This window comes from Microcebus murinus, chromosome 8 (genome assembly GCF_040939455.1).
Source record: "Microcebus murinus isolate Inina chromosome 8, M.murinus_Inina_mat1.0, whole genome shotgun sequence".
NCBI classification, from domain to species: domain Eukaryota; kingdom Metazoa; phylum Chordata; class Mammalia; order Primates; family Cheirogaleidae; genus Microcebus; species Microcebus murinus.
The window spans coordinates 87,047,593-87,066,136 of NC_134111.1; the positions used below are offsets into that span (position 1 = coordinate 87,047,593).

The 18,544-nt window shown below is 41.5% G+C and overlaps 1 protein-coding gene and 1 pseudogene across 1 annotated transcript in view; both read right to left on the reverse strand.

The window, feature by feature from the left end:
- LOC109730986 (large ribosomal subunit protein uL15 pseudogene) overlaps positions 1-1,741 on the reverse strand; it is a 30,460-nt pseudogene extending 28,719 nt beyond the window's left edge.
- The window catches only part of MARCHF4 (membrane associated ring-CH-type finger 4), a 104,105-nt gene that overhangs the window by 52,586 nt on the left and 32,975 nt on the right, over positions 1-18,544 (reverse strand). The gene's annotated exons all lie outside the window — the stretch shown is intronic.

The following is an 18,544-nucleotide window of genomic DNA, read 5'->3' on the forward strand; positions in this document are numbered from 1 at the left end:
CAGGAGAGGCGCAGAGGAGGTCTCTTACCTCCCTTCCTGGGTTCCACACTTCAATGGACATTGCCCAGAACACGTTTACATCACCAAGGGATGGGGAAGGGAAGAGAGGGTGAGGATTTTCTAAATAAAAAGTAATATATTGGATCGTAAAGAATGTGGAAAATGTTAAGAAGGAAACCGAATATTACCAAATCCTACCACCTAGAGATGAACATTGTTAACACTTTATTATCTCTCTTCTAATCTTTTCCCTATAAAAATATAAATATAATTTAAAAATAAAATTTAGAATCAAATTCTGGATACATATAGATTCAAGAGTGTATCCCATGTCATCAAATAATCCACGGAAACATTACTGGTAATGATTCCATAACAGTCCACACTGTGGCTGGATCCTGAATTTTTAAGCCATGTCTTTATTATCAAGCACTAAGGTTTTTCTCACATTTTTGCCTTAATAAACAACCGTATTTTGTGCATTTTTAGTAAAAACTTATACAAGTAAGACTAGGAGTCAGTAAGATAAGAATATTTATAGCATTCTTGCTTCTTAGCAAATTCCAGAAACATCAAAGCCATTTGTTCTCCCATCCATAGTGTATGAAGCACTTATCACATTCTGCTCAGCACAATTATTACTATTATTATTATTATTATTTAGCAACAGGGTCTCATTCTGTCACCCAGGCTAGAGTACCAAGGCATGATTATAGCTCGCCATAACCACGAACTCCTGGGCTTAAGCGATCCACCTCAGCCTCCAGTGTAGCTAGGATTACAGGCATGTGCCACTGCACTCAGCTAATTTTTTAAAATATTTTTCTAGGCCGGGTGTGGTGGCTCACGCCTATAATCCTAGCACTCTGGGAGGCTGAGGCGGGCGGATTGCTCGAGGTCAGGAGTTCAAAAGCCTGAGCAAGAGCGAGACTCCGTCTCTACTATAAATAGAAAGAAATTAATTGGCCAACTAATATATATAGAAAAAAATTAGCTGGGCATAGTGGCGCATGCCTGTAGTCCCAGGAACTCGGGAGGCTGAGGCAGCAGGATTGCTTGAGCCCAGGAGTTTGAGGTTGCTGTGAGCTAGGCTGACGCCACGGCACTCACTCTAGCCTGGGTAACAAAGAGAGACTCTGTCTCAAAAATATATATATATATATTTTTTTTTCTAAGATATCCTATGTTGCCCAGGCTGGTCTCAAACTCCTGTCCTCAAGTGATCCTCCAACCTCAGCCTCCCAAAGTGCTGGGATTACAGGTATGAGCCACTGCACCCGGCCAACATTAAATATTATGATTTCTTTTTTTTTTTTTAAGCTTTTGCTAGCATGTAACGAACCTCCCTCTGTGTAGCTTCAAGCCACCAGGACACCACCCACACCCCCCAGCACCCTTAATCTTCTCCTCTGCTCTTCTGCTAAAGAATTTGGCAATGATTGGCCGCTTTGGAAGAAGCCCCAGCCTTGTGATTGGCAGTATTTGCTCGTGTCTGCTCACTGACCAACGTCCATAATGTATCAAGGTTGACAGCTGGGCAAGGTTGACAGTGGTAATGCCTCATACCAACTTTCCCAGAGTAACCTGGGCGATATTTGTTGAAGCCAATCCTGTCACCACAGGCGATGCACGCCACCAGCATCACCCGGCCTCCTGGGCATTTCCGGTGCTTGCCAATGGGGCCATGGCCATGGCTCACGTGGCCCTGAAGCTTCCAGATCTTCCTCAGTCTGGATGGCATGTTGGCAGCCCAAGAGGAAAAACGAATAATTTCTTGTATTGCAATGAATTTATTAGGAGCAAATGGTCTCTAATTGCTGTTTTAATTTGTATCCATTGATTACTTGTGAAATTGAGTTTTTTTAAGCTTGATAAAACAATTTTTAAATGGAGTGAAATTGGTTCCTCATTTGTGACCTCCAGTGTTTTTAGAGGTAAAGAGTATCTAATTTCTCTTTTCAGTTGCATTTTTTTTACTATTAGTGAAGCTGAACATTTTTAGGTTCATTAAAACAGTGTTGAAATGGAGTAACATCGATTCTTTTGTGACTTCGTCCATTATTTTATGCCTAGTGTATTGCTTTCATAAATTGAAAAAAAATCACTGATATTAAGTTTTACAGACTAAAAGTTACGGCCCCCATTAGCCTGATTGTGAAGCTCCCACCACTATTTCATGGGCAAATGGCATGGGACATGAGGTGGCACTTGAAACTAAAATCACATGTAAACAAGCGTCACCATCTTCCTCTTTCAGCCTCCATCTCTTTCATCCTTGTTCATCCTTGTTTCTAAATATGATCCCTAGATAAGGGAAAGGTGCAGAGAAATCCAGTTTCTCAGGGCTGTGGAGAGAGCATAGATTTTTCAGGGCTTCCAAAGGCTGATGTGCATATTGTATGAAACACATCAAAGATATCTGATTCCCTTGCCATTTAAGTGATTTGAATCAGCCAGTAAATACCATTAATTAAGGACCCACTCTGGGCTAAGCTCTGAAGTAAGCATTATGGGAAGCACTTAGAGCAAAGGCAATAATGGAGAGAGAGAAGTCGCTGCAGAGAGAGGAGACTACGGGGCTGGAGACCAGGAATAGCAAGAGCCATCGATCCGACACCCTCCCACATCCTGGGCTTCATTGCTCGGTGCCAGGTAAAATGGAGATTGTGAGAAAACTTGTCTGCACTGCAGTTGTGTGTTACAATCACAACACACTACTGGGAAATTTTTAAATTAGATCTCCAGCTCACACCTTACACCAAAATAAATTCTAGATGGATTTAACATTCAGTGATTTTTAACAAATGTCCTGTATACCTACTATGTGCCAGATGCTGGGGTAGGTGCTTGGAATGCAAAACAGGTATAGTTTCTGCCCTCCCTAGAGTTTGCAGTCCAGCTGGGGTGCAGATATTGAATAAGTAGACAAATGAATTATGTAACTACAGTTCCTGATCCCATTTGTGGAAGAAAACAATATGGTGCTAAGGGAATGAAGACCAGGGTTTGGGGGAACCTTCTTTAGGTTATATAACCAGGAAAGATTTCTCTGAGGAGATGGAATTGTATCTGAGACAAGGAATGAGAAGGAGTCACCTAGCTGAAGAGTGGAGGAAGATCATGCTGGGCATGACAGCGGTCAAAAGACCATGGAAGTTGACGGAGCTAGAAAGAAAACATAGATAAATATTTTTATAAGTGTGGAAGAGAAGGGCTTTCTAAATGTAATTCTAAAATAATCTGGAACCACAGAAATCAGGCAACATCAGAATCGTTAACGTCTTCATGGCAGAAACCATATAAACAAAGCTAAACACAAATGGTGAACTAGGCAAAGCGGTTATAACTTGAGTGACTACAAATTATCCTTACTATATAGAAAGTACTTAAAACTCAATGTCAGGAAGGTTAACACCTTCCAAAAAGAGGGGCGAAAAGGCCAAGTGAATTCATAAAACATGAACCACAAATGGTTAATCAACAGAGGAAAAATTTCTTAACTGTAATAAATGGAGAAATGCACATTAAATTAACTGTGATATACCAGTTTTTACTCCCGAGATTGGCAAAGATTTAAAATAATGGTAGTTCCCAGCATTGAGAAGAATATACAGAAGCAGGCACTCTACTCCCTGCTGGTGGGAATGGATATTGGCATAACCTTTCTGGAGGACGGACAGCAAATGCCTTAAAAATATACTTATTCTTCAACTCAGCAAGTTCACTGCTAATAGTCTGTCATAAGGAAATACTCTCAGTTCTGCAGAAAAATTTAACTATGAGGATTTAAGTATGTGCATTATAGTATATTCTATCATGATTAAATTCAGAGACAACCTCGGGAGGCCATATTCATACAGTGGAATACAGGGAAATCATTTAGAATAATTTTGTTAAATTTATATTTTTTTGACATGGAAATGTGCTCAAGATGTTGAGATAAAAAATACAGCTTAACTGGGTATGGCGGTGTGCGCGTGTAATCCCAGAGACGAGGAAGGCTGAAGCAGGAGGATCACTTGAGCCCAGGAGTTTGAGACCAGCCTGGGCAGCATAGTGAGACCCTGTCTTTACAAAAACTCTTTTAAAAATTAGGCAGGTGTGGTGGTACATGCCTGTAGTCCTAGACTGGGGAGGCTGAGGCAGGAGGATGGCTTGAGCCCAGGAGTTCAAGGTTACAGTGAGCTGGCCGGGCGCGGTGGCTCACGCCTGTAATCCTAGCACTCTGGGAGGCCGAGGTGGGCAGATTGCTCAGGTCAGGAGTTCAAAACCAGCCTGAGCAAGAGGAAGACCCTGTGTCTACTATAAAATAGAAAGAAATTAATTGGCCAACTAATATATATAGAAAAAATTAGCTGGGCATGGTGGCGCATGCCTGTAGTCCCAGCTACTCAGGAGGCTGAGGCAGCAGGATTGCTTGAGCCCAGGAGTTTGAGGTTGCTGTGAGCTAGGCTGATGTCACGGCACTCACTCTAGCCTGGGCAACAAAGAGAGACTCTGTCTCAAAAAAAAAAAAAAAAAAAAAGGTTACAGTGAACTATGATCCCACCATTTCATATCAGTGACAGAGCAAGATCCTGTCTCTAAACAAACAACCAAACAAAAAATGCAGCTTACAAAATAGTACTTTTAATAGAATTATATTTTGTTTTAAAATATCACATATATGCAAAAAAAATGTCCTTACAGTGTTAACAATGGTTATCTCTAAGTGATGGGATTACATGTAATTTTTACTTTCCTCTTTATATCTTTATATGTTGTATGACCTTTTTAGAATGGGCATGCATTACTTTTTATATTAAAAAAAAAAAAAGCGCAGTTTTCCTATTGAGATGGGAAAATGTGAGTCATCACGGTCCCCTTAGGCCAGAACGGACTGGAAGATGATCCCGTCTGTTTCTCTTCCTGGGATCAGGCGTGTTTGATCCGCATCACGGGAGCAGGGCTAATCCCCGGGGAGGCCACATCCTCCTCCAGGGCCTTGTCGTCCCTGCTTTAAACACAGTCACCATCCACATAATCCCCCCGCTCAATATTTTCTCTTTTCCTGGGAAACAAGGCCCTTTACCTGCTCTGATTCATCGCGCGGCTGGAGGCCGAGTCACCACAGCCTCAGACGCAGGTGTCTGGGGTGACACAGCGTGACACCGTGCCTCCGGAATAAGGGCAGTCCTTCCGCCTTCGAGGCTGTGAAATGTCAGGCGTGATTAGAAAGGTCACTTGTCCTGACAGCCCTCTGTGCTTCCCGGAGAGCAGCCTTCCTGCTGGGAACATTCTTAATTGTTCTTCCTGTGGCGGGGGTCCCTGCGTGCTCACTCCCTTATATAATGGTGGCCCTATCTCCCTCCTAGTCCTTTCTGAATTCCTGAACGTGGAGGAAAAAATGCCAAGCACTGCAAAATCTTGCAAAAACAGGGCAGCTCTCTGATTCAAGAAAAGAATGAAAGATGAATTTCTAGGAATGGGTATTGCATGGTGGAAGAAGGAAACTGCATCCTTGGGAAAAAGAAATGTGCACACAGTGGGGGGAGGGCGAGTTCAGAAGAACAGGCAAAAAGAATAGGCACAACCCCAAATTCCAAAACCGTACAGTGCATGGAGCAAGGGACTAAGAGCAGTGTGTCACGCTGCTCAGTGTAGACTCTGGAGACTGAGGCAGAAGCTCTCGAATCACTATGTGCTCCTACTACCATCCCCAGAAATTCTGATTCTGCAGGTCAGGGGTACTTCCCAGAAATCCTCATTTTAACAAAGCACCCAGGTGATCTGTGCACCCCACTTTGGGAATCCCAGCCTAAGGGATGAGGTGAGACTAGTGGCAGGGCACATCAGATGAATTCCTTGTATTTTGCTCAACAGAGGTGGCTAGGAGCACCCAAGGGATCACAGAGTGACCAGGGTGTGCTGACGCAGGAGAGGAGAACCACTGTAAAGGAGGGAAGGGGTGATAGCTTCCAACTTTCTGGCTTCTTGAGCCCAGACTAGCACGGAAGGAGCATGTCAAGTGCAAGGCTGATGTGAGGGTCCCCCGCCCCAACCAATAATCTGTCACTGATGTCTTTACAGAGGACCTGCTCTCCAGTGACAGCACTGGCTGGACAATTATCCTGTAACTCTTGGTTAGCAGTATTATTTTCTTAACTTCACAGAAGTTTCTAGGGTAATGGAAATATTTTGTTTGGCTTATCATATCTTATCAGGGAAGTGCAACAGGGAGGCTGGGCTCTAAAACATCAAATCCAAGTTTTGGAGTCACTAAACACCCTCCCCTCCCATGAGGCCAATTTGGGGGCCCATGTGCAACACCAGATTCCTATTCCTTTTAGAGCAAACTCCTTTTACACTTGGCCATAAGCAGGTAAAGCAGAGAAGGATATAACCAAATCATGTGATGGTGCGAGGAGTATGAATGGAAGATAAACAATGGACACATCCATGATCCAGAGAATTCTGCAACTCCAGGGCAGTTTGTGCTGATGGTAGACAACAGAAAGACCTCAGCCACTGACCCGGTTGTCTGACACAGAGCAGGCAAAGGGAGTACTGTTAGGATTGCCAGGAAAAAGAAGGGTTCTGCTGAGCAAATGCAACCAGCCCTTCCCAGCAGATCTTAGATGAAAGCTTCCGAAATGATAGCCTGTTGCTCATTGGGGAATCTTCCCTTCTTGCAGCAGGAATCTCACCTGCAAACAGCAGAGTGGCCTCCTGCCCTTACTCTCAAAGCTGTGCAAGTCAGGGCCTACATCCGGCTTCACCTTGGCACAACACTGCCCTGAATGAATGTCACACCAGGGAGGCAGGCAGTTCCTCGCCACCTCGGTTGAGCAACATGTAAGGGCGAGGGAGTTGAAGCAGAAAGCATCCTTCAGCGGGCGGGTGAGGGCCTCTCCTGGGCCAGCCACGGCCCTAGGGGATGGAATACAGCCGAACAAATCAGAGCCCTTGCTCTTGGGCAACTCATCCCAATGGGAGGAGGTAGACTTTCATAAACAAGTACCTCCAAACGATATATGTCAGGGGGTCATAGGTGCTATGAAGATAATTAAATCTGGATAAAGAAAGGAGAACAATAGAAGATGGGGGGTGTCAGGGAAAGCCTCTCTGAGGAGATGGCAGTTGAGCAGAAACCGCAGCGAGGAGTGAGCTATGTGAATGCCAGGGAAGGTGGCCCTAGACAGGAGTGCAGATTCATAGGCCCTGAGGTAGGAGCGGGTGCTGGGAGCAAAGAACCCCCTAAGGCTGCCGGGAGTGAGGAGAATGGCAGGAGATGACATCAGAGTGCAGCCAGGGGCTCCACCGCTCGGGGCCTTGTTAGTCATGGGGAACTCTGGATTAGCCAATGGGAAGCATGTACAGCTTAAGAGATTTTCTCCCTTGAATTTTACTGATATGACTAAGAAAAATCATCAAGACTACTTCTTTAGGGATTTTTAAAAACAAAGATGTCAGCAAAAGGACACATCCGCCTCCTATGCTGGGGAGGTGGGATTACAGAATTAATTTTCCCTTTTTTCAAAATATGGATTTGTGATTGCTACAATGCTTGTAGAATAGAAAATATATTTATCTACAAACAAAGCAACCGGCACAGAGGCAAGGAGAGTGCTCGTGTATCCCCAGTGCCTGGAGCAGTACCCAGCACACGGCAGATGCTCCCGGGATCCCAAGGTGCATCTCTGGAGACAGGTGGCACATTCTGCCTGGAGCAGGAGAATAAGGAATTCTCCGGGCCCCACCCGAAGCAGGCTGATAAACCTCATCCTCGGAGTTCTGTGATTTTTAAATTATCCATACCCTGTAGAAAGTTTTATGATTAGGGAAACACTATGATTTTGAGCAAAGAGACCTTTTATTGGCCTTTTGGGAAACACAATCAGCCTCCTCCATGCCTTAGGCTGCTGGGCTTTCTTCTCAGGCTGGTGATGGGAGAAGCAGATTGGATTAGGAAAGCTGCTCCCCTGGATGCAGGGATTCAACTCCCCAGCTCTTCGCACGGCCTCCTTCCCCAGGGACTGGGACACCAGTCCTCCTGGGCTCACCTTTCACAGGGTCATGGAACTAATAATCCGAACTACTTGGCCTAACCTCGCAAACACCACTCTCCCCGTTGTCACCTAGAGAGGCACATTCTCCACCAGCGCCTGTGCTTGCTGCCTGGCTGGGCCTTGGCATGCTCCTCCAGTCGGGAAGCCCCATGAGTTGGTAAGATGCATCATCAGTCAATGCCTCTGTTAAGTTTTTCTTCCTCTCCCCAGTAAGCTGGGAAGTGTCAAAGGGAGGATGAAAAATCTGCTCAAGAACTGGGACCATTTTAATACACAAAGACACATCCAGGGAACACAAAGACTCCATATGCAACAAACCCGTATGTTACACCATCGGTGTAGGTGCTCTTCCTTCTATATTTTCCAGGAAACAAACAAGAAAGGAGGATGTCACACATTCACTCTTTTTGGCCCAGTTCCTATAAGTTCTTCAGTTTCCACCTGTCTTATGAGGATCCAGTTCAGTTAATAATGAAAACTTCTACTGATTGAACAATTACTATGGGTCAGTTTCTCTGATAAGCATTTCACGTAGTTTAACTCATTCAATCCTATAAGGAAGATATTATTACATCCATTCTACAGATCGAAGCAGCTGAGACTTAAAGATAAACATTTGCTTAAAATCACTCAGCAAGCAAGTGGGCAACACAGGTCTCTTTGATTCCAAAGCCCATGTTTTAAGCCACCACACTGCACAACCTCTCAGGACAGATAAGGATGTATAATAGCAGCCTCCTTTCCTTTAACTAAGATTTTAGAAAACTTCTCTAAAGTTAGGTAAGAGTGAAGAGGAATGATAATGTTGAAATGTCCGAGTTATAATATGCAGTTCAAAATTAGAACATTGGAGTGAGACAAGAAGTTCATTTAGCATGGGAACCCTTAACCCCTCAGTCAAAACTCTAAGACTTGCCACAATCTGGACTAATGACCTCCCATCCATTCGTTCATTCAAACAAATATTTAGTTAAATATGTACCATGTGCCAGGTGATAAGGGACTCAATTGTAAATACAAACAGAATGGTCTCCACTCTCATGAAGCTTATGGTTTGGAATATATGGAGATATATATATGTGTTTATGTATATGTATATATATACACACACATAGTTGATATATGCATATCAATATATTCAAATTAAATATTAAATTGCAATAGTCTTAAGTCCAATGTGAGAGAAAAATGTGGTGGTATAAGAGCATGTAAAAGGAGATTGGTCTGTCCTTGAAGAGGTGACATTGAGCTGATATATGCATGATGGCTAGAAATTAAGCAGGCAAAGAGGAGAGAGAAAATGCTAATGGAATCATCCAGCCAGCCCCACCCTCTCTCCCTCTCAGCTCACCGTAGCAGAAACCTGAATCCTGTGGGATGAACATGGGGCAGTATAGGCAGTGGGTTGTTTAGGTCTCATTTGTCCAAGCAAATGTAGCCCTGGGAAGACTGAAGGTTTTATTCATTGAGGAGAAACAAGAGACAGGTGACTGGTGATATAAAACCAGAAAAGGGGCATTAGCAATTTACCCTGTGATATGTCAGTCTTCTAGACTCCTTGATGACACTGTTATCTAGGCGGGATGTCACCGTTCCACAGGCTGCATTTGTATGAGTCAGAAAAAGATGCCCATTCCTCCAGGAAGAACCAGCCTCGGACCAGGGCACCAGATTGAGGAGGAAACCATAGACTTGATTCCTACCCCAGTGATTGGCTCTCCCAACCCAAACCAGTTACTTTTGTCCAATGAACAACATGCACATCCGTACATGGTGGAACTGTGAATAGACCTCTGTTGTACTAGTCTCAGTGACTAAGAGGGCTGTGAAATTAGGACTAGGCTGACCACAAGCATTGTCCACTATGGTGTGAACATATATGTATGTGTGTCCTTGTGAATAATGTGAATTGCCAAAGATAGTTAGAGAAGTCCAAGGTAAGTAACAAGAATGAGAACTAGCAAAGCCAGTGTCTCCTGAAATGTGTTCACCAGGTTCACCAGGACACAAGAAGAAAGCAAGAGGTGGACATCAAGTAATTAGGGGAGAAGAAAACTACAACCAGATGTCTGGCCTGGTGATGAGGCACCTGGCATAGTCAGGGAATATGAAGGCTGGTTGGGGGTCCCAGGAATCTGGTCTAATTCTGGTTTAGAGCAAAGGTTTTTAACCTGGAGTCCATCAGTAACCTTCAGCAGATCTCCAAACCTCTTGAAACTATAGCATTATTTTGCACATATGTGTACATGCATACTTCTGTGGGAAGGTTCTTAGCAGTCATCAGATTCTCAAGTTCAGAACTGGTCTCAAGGGACACAGATGACCTGGCTGGGTGGGCCACAGTGCATTCTGTGAAGATGGAATGAGATGTCCTGTCTCATGACAGGAAAACAAAACTATTTACTGTTAAGGCCAAGGAAGTTGCAACTTGCCTGGAAAAGGAGCCACCAATGCCTCAGAAGAACCTTTTCTCTCCTGTATGGTGTTTGAGCACCCTGCCCGTAAAACCCAGTGATAACTCTCTGCGTGGCTGGGGTCTCCTGCATGAGTGTACCTAATATTGAATAAGCAAAGCGTGTTCGTCAACAGACATTCAAAGTGATACTTCAGTAAGTTGCATTTACATTATCCCTCCCTCCTCAAGCTCAAAATTATTAATTTGTTCCTTCTTTGCAATCATCCAAATGAGTGGGTGAGAATCTTGGCACTAGAGTCCTTCAATTTAGAGTTCAAGACTTGGCTCTTCCAGTCACCAGCTGAAGATACTGGTGCATTATTTCATCATCTTGGACTTTAGTTTCAACACCTGGTAAAATGGGGACAATAATAGCATCTACCTGGGAGAGGATAAAATAATCCAATTAATCCATATAAGGTACTTAGTGTATAGTTAGTGCCCAATACAGGTTAAAATGATAATTTTAGTAGCTACTTCCCTTTCGAAACTTTGTGCCTTTTAAAAATTGAGTTATAATTTACACACAGTGAAATTCACAGATTTTAGGCAGACAGTTCAATAAGTTTTGACAAACCCATGCCTCTTTTTGATAAAAGGTCTGTGCCTTTTCTGTTATTTATATTCTGAAACTTTTTTGTTTTCCAAATGCTGAATTATATTCCAATACATAATCTATCTACGAAAAATCTCCACCCTTTCTCCCTCCATCAAACAGATTCTAAAATAGCTCCTCCCCACTCCCGGCCCAATTTAAAACGTGGAAGGAACTTGGTGCAGTCATCTCGCCCCTCCCCTGCTTCCTGGAGAGCTTGTGGATAAATCTGTTTTATGTTTACGTCTCCAGGGACAGCGTCCCTGCAACCTCTCTCAGTCACCTGTTCCAGCGCTTAGCAACACTTAACACTAGAAAGCTGTGTGTCCCTGTGTGTCCATGGCTTTTAAATGAGTAATAACAACTAATAGCGATATAATGCTTTAGAAAACAAGAGCCACGAACCGAGACAAGGCAGCTAGAGCAGAGTACACCCAGCCACGAGTGCATATGTGTGCGTGTTGAGAAGGGTGGACTTTGAGATTGTGCCCAGGCCAAGGGCGAGCGCTATTCGGCTCCAGCCCGTTGGTCACAGGTGAGAAGCCAGGTCTACAGGCACTAGATTTTCAATTTTTTTCCCCCAGGGGGAAAGGCAGAAATCTGTGTTTTTCATGTGAAATACGATTTTTTAACATTGGCTTGGTTAAAAAAAGAAAGCTTTGTAGGTCAAAAGACATCTGCTACCTGCATGCAGCCCGTGGGTCAGTTTCTAATCCCCGCTGTGGTTTGTACAGTGTTTTCACATCTACCATCTCGTCTAATCTTGAATATACATGCAAGACAGGGAAGGCAAGCAGGTGTACAATCCTGGTTTTAACAGATGAAGAAACTGAGGCTCAGAAATATTAAATGAGTGTTGAAGCTGCACAGCTGGAGAGAGCCCAGGCCTTAGAGTTCTATTTCACCAGGGCTTCCTTTATAATGCATCCCAGCCTTGCCCTGCAGGGACCCTTAGAGCCCCAGCCCACTTCTCCGTGAATGCAGACACCACCGGAGTTTATCTGTTGTTTATGGATGATGTAGAAAGAAATGAGGAGCAACTCAAAGAGTAAATATGTGGATAAATAACAACCAAATATTGACTGCACAAAACAGAAACAAGGACATCTCATGAGCTTTTAAATATTTGCAGAATTAAAATATATGATACTAATAAAAACAGCCGGAGGTGTTTGACAGATTTAAGTGTTAAGATCTTTATATTGTCTCAGAGATAGGAAAAGTACCAACTTATATTAGACTGTAGTAAGCAAGGGTGGCTACTAGAAGAAGAATAAAAGGATATACAACTAAAAAGCTAATACAGGGGGAAAATACTGGATTAATACAAAAGAAGGCAAGAAAGGAGAGGGGAGATATATAAAACAGGTAGGACAAATTTTTAAAAAACCCAGAAAACAAATAGAAAGATAGTGAATATAAATTCAACTATATCAGTAATTACATTAAATGTAAATGGACTACTTCAATTAAAGTATAAATATGATCAGATTAGACAAAAAAGCCAAAACTCACTTGTATGTTCCATAAGTATAAGGACACAAAGATTGAAAGTAAAGGATGAAAAAAGATATGCCTTGGAAACACTAACCGAACGAAAACTATGTCACTATATTAATACCAGAAGAAGCAGATTTACAGCATGAAGCACTATTAGAGATTCATGCTGTAATGAGTGAATATGGTCATTCATTTTATGATAGTATGGCCAATTTTTTCATTGATAATGATTTTATAATGATAATATGGTCACTCTATCAGGAAAATATAACTATTCCAATTTATAACTTTCATATAATTAAAAATATATAAAGCAATGATTGACAGAACTAAAAGGAGAAATAGACAAAGCCACAATCACAGAGGGAAACTTCAACACATCTCCCTTAATAACTGATAGAATAATCAGACAAAACAAACCAGAAAGGATAGGAGAGATCTGAAAAACAAAACTGACAAACCAACTTGACCTCCAGACATATGTAAAACACAGTCTGTCGTCTGGCACAGTGGCTCAGACCTGTAATCCCAGCACTTTGGCAGGCTGAGGCAGAAGGATTGCTTGAGGCCAGGAGTTAGAGACCAGCCTGGGCAACATAACGAGACCCCCCATCTCTACAAAATATTTTTTTTTTAAATTAGGTGGGTGCAGTGGTGAGTGCTTGTAGCCCCAGCTACGTGGGAGGCTGAGGCAGAAGGATCGCCTGAGCCCAGATGTTGGAGGTTGCAGCAAACTATGACTGTGCCACTGCACTCCAGCCTGGGTGACAGTGAGACCTCGTCTCTATAAAACAAAACAAAATAAAACCCTATTTAGGCCGGGCGCAGTGGCTCACGCCTGTAATCCCAGCACTCTGGGAGGGCAGGCGGATTGCTCAAGATCAGGAGTTAGAAACCAGCCTGAGTGAGAGCGAGACCCCATCTCTACTATAAATAGAAAGAAATTAATTGGCCAACTAATATATGTAGAGAAAAAATTAGCCAGCCATAGTGGCGCATGCCTGTAGTCCCAGCTACTCGGGAGGCTGAAGCAGCAGGATTGCTTAAGCTCAGGAGTCTGAGGTTGCTGTGAGCTAGGCTGATGCCATGGCACTCACTCTAGCCTGGGCAACAGAGTGAGACTCTGTCTCAAAAAAAAAATAAAATAAATAAAACCCTGTTCATATGATAATAAAATGTTCTTTCTTTCCAAGTGCACATGAAACATCTCCCAAATTTTGACATATATTGTGCCAAAAAGAAAGTTCTAAGAAAACTCCAAGAACTGAAATCAGTCAGAATTTTCTCTGACCATCTCAAATTAAACTTGAAATCAATAACAAAACAATGACTAGCATATCACCAAATATTTGGAGATATGTATTTGGAGTAATGAACTAAATAATCCATGGGTCAAAGAAGAACTCACAGTGGAAACTGCCATCCTTAATAATAAAAATATGACATATCAAAAATGTGTGATGCAATTAAAGCTTTACTTATTTCTTTATACATTTATATTAGAAAAGAAGAAAGGCTGAAACTCAAAAATCTAAGTATTCATTGAATTATTTTTTTAAAAGAACAGGAAATTAAACACAAAGTAAGTAGAAGGCAGGAAATCATTAAAATAAGATCAGAAATTAATAAAATAGAAAAATTCACGTTAGAAAAAAGTAATAAAATCAAAAGTGGGTCTTTGAAAAGACTAATAAAAATGAATAGATCTCTAGCAAGACTTGTCAAGACAAAAAGAGGAAAAGCAAAAAATTGTCTATATCAAAAATTAAGTTCACCACACCACTTCAGACATTAAAAAGTAAATAACAGATTATAAATCCTTATGCCAAAAGTTTTAGAAAATTTAGGTAAATGGACAAATTTCTAGAGGAGCACAATTTATTTTAAAAAACAATAAAAAATAAATAAAAATCTGAGTATCTTTGTATCTATAAGATAAATTAAATCTGTAATTAGTAATTTGCACATAAAAGAACTCCAGGCTCAAATGGCTTCACTGGTGAATTATACCAAATATTTACGAAAAAATTATATCAATATTATGCAAACTTGGAAAAGTAGAGAGTATTACATGCTATGAAGCCAGTATAACTTTGACATCAAAACCTGACATGAACATTAAAAGAAAATTTCTGGCCAATCTTTTCTAAGAATGGGACACAACAATCCCAAACAAAATATTAGTAAATTGAATCCAGTGATACTTAAAACAGGCAATACATCAGGACCAAAGCGGTCTGTTCACAAATGAAGGGATTATTTACAGATGAAAACCCATCAATGTGGTTCATATCATAAGCCAAATAAAGGATCATATGACCATATCAATAGATAAAGAAAAAAAGATTTAATAATTAATAATTTAATACCCATTAATGATAAAAGTTCTTACTGAACTAGAAGTAAAAGAGAATTTCTAAATCTTTTAAAGAATATCCACAAAAATCCCAAAACAAAAATAATACCAAAGAAACAGTGAAATATTTCCCCCTGAAATCAGAAATGAGACAAAGGTGTTCACTATCACCATATCTACTCATACTACACTAGAAATCTTAGCCACTTCAATGAAACAATAAAAATACAGATGCAAATTGTTATAAGAATTGGAAAGAAAGAAATAAAACTTACATTATTTGTAATAAATATGTCGTGTACATAGAAAAAAACAAAATAATCTATAAATTGTAATTAAAAAGTGAATCTGGCAAGATTTCTTGATTTTAAGTCCAATATAAAAATCAATTTATATTATCAGTGGCAAATAGAAGGTAAAATTTTAAAAATGATTTCATTTATAATAGTATCAAAAAATTCAAATACTTAAAAATAAGTCTTATAAAAGATGTTCAAGACCTTTATTCTGAAATACTACAAAACTTTACTGAGAGAAATTTAATAAAATATTAAGAAGTCTATTTCCTCCAAATGCATCTGTGAATTCAATACAATCCTAATCAAAATCCCATCTTTCCTATGGAGATTGACATATTGATTCTAAAATGTATGTGGACATATAAAGGGACAGGAATAGCCAACACAATTTTTAAAAAGAAGAACAAAGTTATTGTAATACTAGATATCAAGATAAAGCCATAATAATGAATTCAGTGTGGTATTGCATTGAGTTGAAAGAGATCAGTAAAACAGAGGAGTGTACAGACACAGACCCACACATACAAGTACACAATTACTTGATTTATGACAAATATGAAATTGTAGGGCAGTGGGAAAAGCTCGTCTTCTGGACAAACAGTGCTGTGCCAATTGTGTATCCATATTTTAAAAAGTTAACCTTGAACCCACCTTGCCCCATACACAGAAATCAATTGTAGATGAATTAAATAAGAAAGGAAAATCTGCAAAGCTTCTAGAAGAAAACAAAGAATAAGTTCCTATTCTATATATATATTCTATAGGGGGAAAAGTTTCACAAAATTAAGAACTTTAGTTCATTCAAATATTAAATTTAGAGAAAAGCAACAAACCCCAGAATTGAAAATACTTGCAAAACACATGTATGACAAAGAACTGAAATCCAGAACATACAAAGAATCTTACAAACCAAAAAGAAAGATAGAGTTAACCCTGCTAGAAAACAGGGAAAAGTCTTGAACAAGTACTTCTCAAAAGGGCCAAAAATTTTATGAAAAGGGCTGAGCTTTATTGGTCATCAAGAAAATGAATTTAAAGGCCAGGTGCAGTGGCTCATGCCTGCAATCCCAGAACTTTTGGAAGTGGAGGCAGGAGGATCATTTGAGACCAGGAATTCGAGACCATCCTGGGCAGCATAGTGAGACCCCATCTCTACACAAAATTAAAAATTAGCTGGCATGGTGGCACACACGTGTAGTTCCAGCTACTTAGGAGGCTGAGGCAGGAGGATCACTGGAGCCCAGGAGGTCAAGGTTGCAGTGAGCTATGATGACACCACTGCACCCCAGCCCGGTGATAGAGCCAGACCCTGCCTGTCTCAAAAAAGAAGAAAAAGAAAAAAAAAATGAATTTAAAACTATAATGAGATACCATGTAACCCCACCAGATTGGCTAAAATTAAAACAATGTAAAATGCCCAGTGCCGCGGAAGCTGTGGAGCGTCTTCATGTGGCGCTAGTGTCAATTGGCACGACAAGTATGGACACCTGTTTGGCAGGCTCCACTAACGCTGAACATGCATCCCCACGTCCCATGGCTGGGTACATGCACCATAAAAGCAGCTCCTCGCTTGCTCCTGCTTACCTGTGTCTCTCTGCTCTAAAATCATTTCTCTTGACCCCATTTTCTCTAAAATCCTCCAGGTTTCCTCTCACCTGTTCTCCCTCAGGGTCATGATGACAGCTTCCATTCTCCTATTTCAGCAGCCCTCTGAGAGCCCCCTGTCTCTAGGACAGATCTCCTCAACAGCCACTGGAACAGACTACATCCTGGAACCACTCCTGCCTAGGACTGTGGGCAAAGCTTTTATATAACACAGTGCCAAAGCAACCATGGGGTGTCCTATGTCACTCCTCCACATCTAGGCCTAAAACAGCCTGGCTGAAGATTTTTTTTTTTTTAAACGATAATACCTAATGTTGGCTTGGCAGGCAGAATAGAATATGGCCCCCAAAAGATGTCCATATCCTAAACCATGGAGAACCTGTGAATATGTTACACTGCATACAAAAGGGAATTAAGGTTGCTAATCAACTGACCTTAAAATAGGAAGATTATCTTAGATTACACAGGTGGGCCCAGTCTAATGACATGGCCCTTAAAAGAAGGCAGAAGAGCACAGCGTAGAGATTTAGCGTGAGGACTGACTGCTGTTGCAGGCTTTGAAGATGGGGGAAGGGGCCCGTGAGCCAAGGAACGTGGGGAACCCTAGAAGCCAGGGATGGCCCTCAGTCTACAGCCAGCAAGAAAACAGGGGCTTCATGCTCAAATCACAAGGAATTGAATTCTACCAACAACCCAAATGAGCAGAACATTCCCCAGGGCCTCCACAAAGGGACACAGTGAGCCAACATCTTGATTCCAGCCCAACAAGACCCAAACTGGACTTTTGACATCCAGAACTGTAAGAAGTAAACGTGTGCCGTTTCAAGCTACTTTGCTGGCAGCATTTTGGCACAGCAGCAATAGAAAAACGCAGATAGTTGGAAAGGAGGCAAGGAAATAGGGCTTGCATAAGAAAGCAGACAGTTTTAACAGAAAAGAATTCACCAAAACACAGACTTTCCAAATAGCCAGTTAGTTGAATACGTCAGCAAATGTACAGATTTGCCAGTTTACAGCATTGAAAGTAACCTGTGGATTCTGGAGTACTTTGAGGGCTGGTGTAGGAAACAAACCTCCAGAACTACTCCCATTGTTCCAATGCCTGTGTGCTATTTCCAATATTATATATGATTTATATGTTATTTAAAAAAAAAAAGATAGGTCCGGTGTGGTGGCTCATGCCTGTAATCCTAGCACTTTGGGAGGCTGAGGCAGGAAGATCACTTGAGGTCAGGAGTTCAAGATTAGCCTGAGCAAGAGCAAGACCCCATCTCTACAAAAAATAGAAAAATTAACCAGGCATTATGGAGAGTGCCTGTAGTCCCAGCTACTCGGGAGGCTGAAGGAGGATTGCTTGAGCCTAGGAGTTTGAGGTTGCTGTGAGCTATGATGATGCCATTGCACACTAGCTAGGGAGACAAAGCAAGACCTGTTCTCCACAAAAAATAATAATAAATTTAAAAAATAGAATAACTGTGATTACCAGTTTCCAAAAGGGCCCTTAGCGATGCTTCCTGTTCAGTGCCCTCCCATATTGAAAAATGCTGACCTGTGTAACCAACAGAATATTGTGAAATATTATGTGTGGAGTATGACTTCTAAGGACAGGCCATAAAATCTATTGAAGGTTCCACTTTGTTCTCTCTGGGATCACTCACTGGGGAAGGAAGCTGGTCCCCTGGTCAC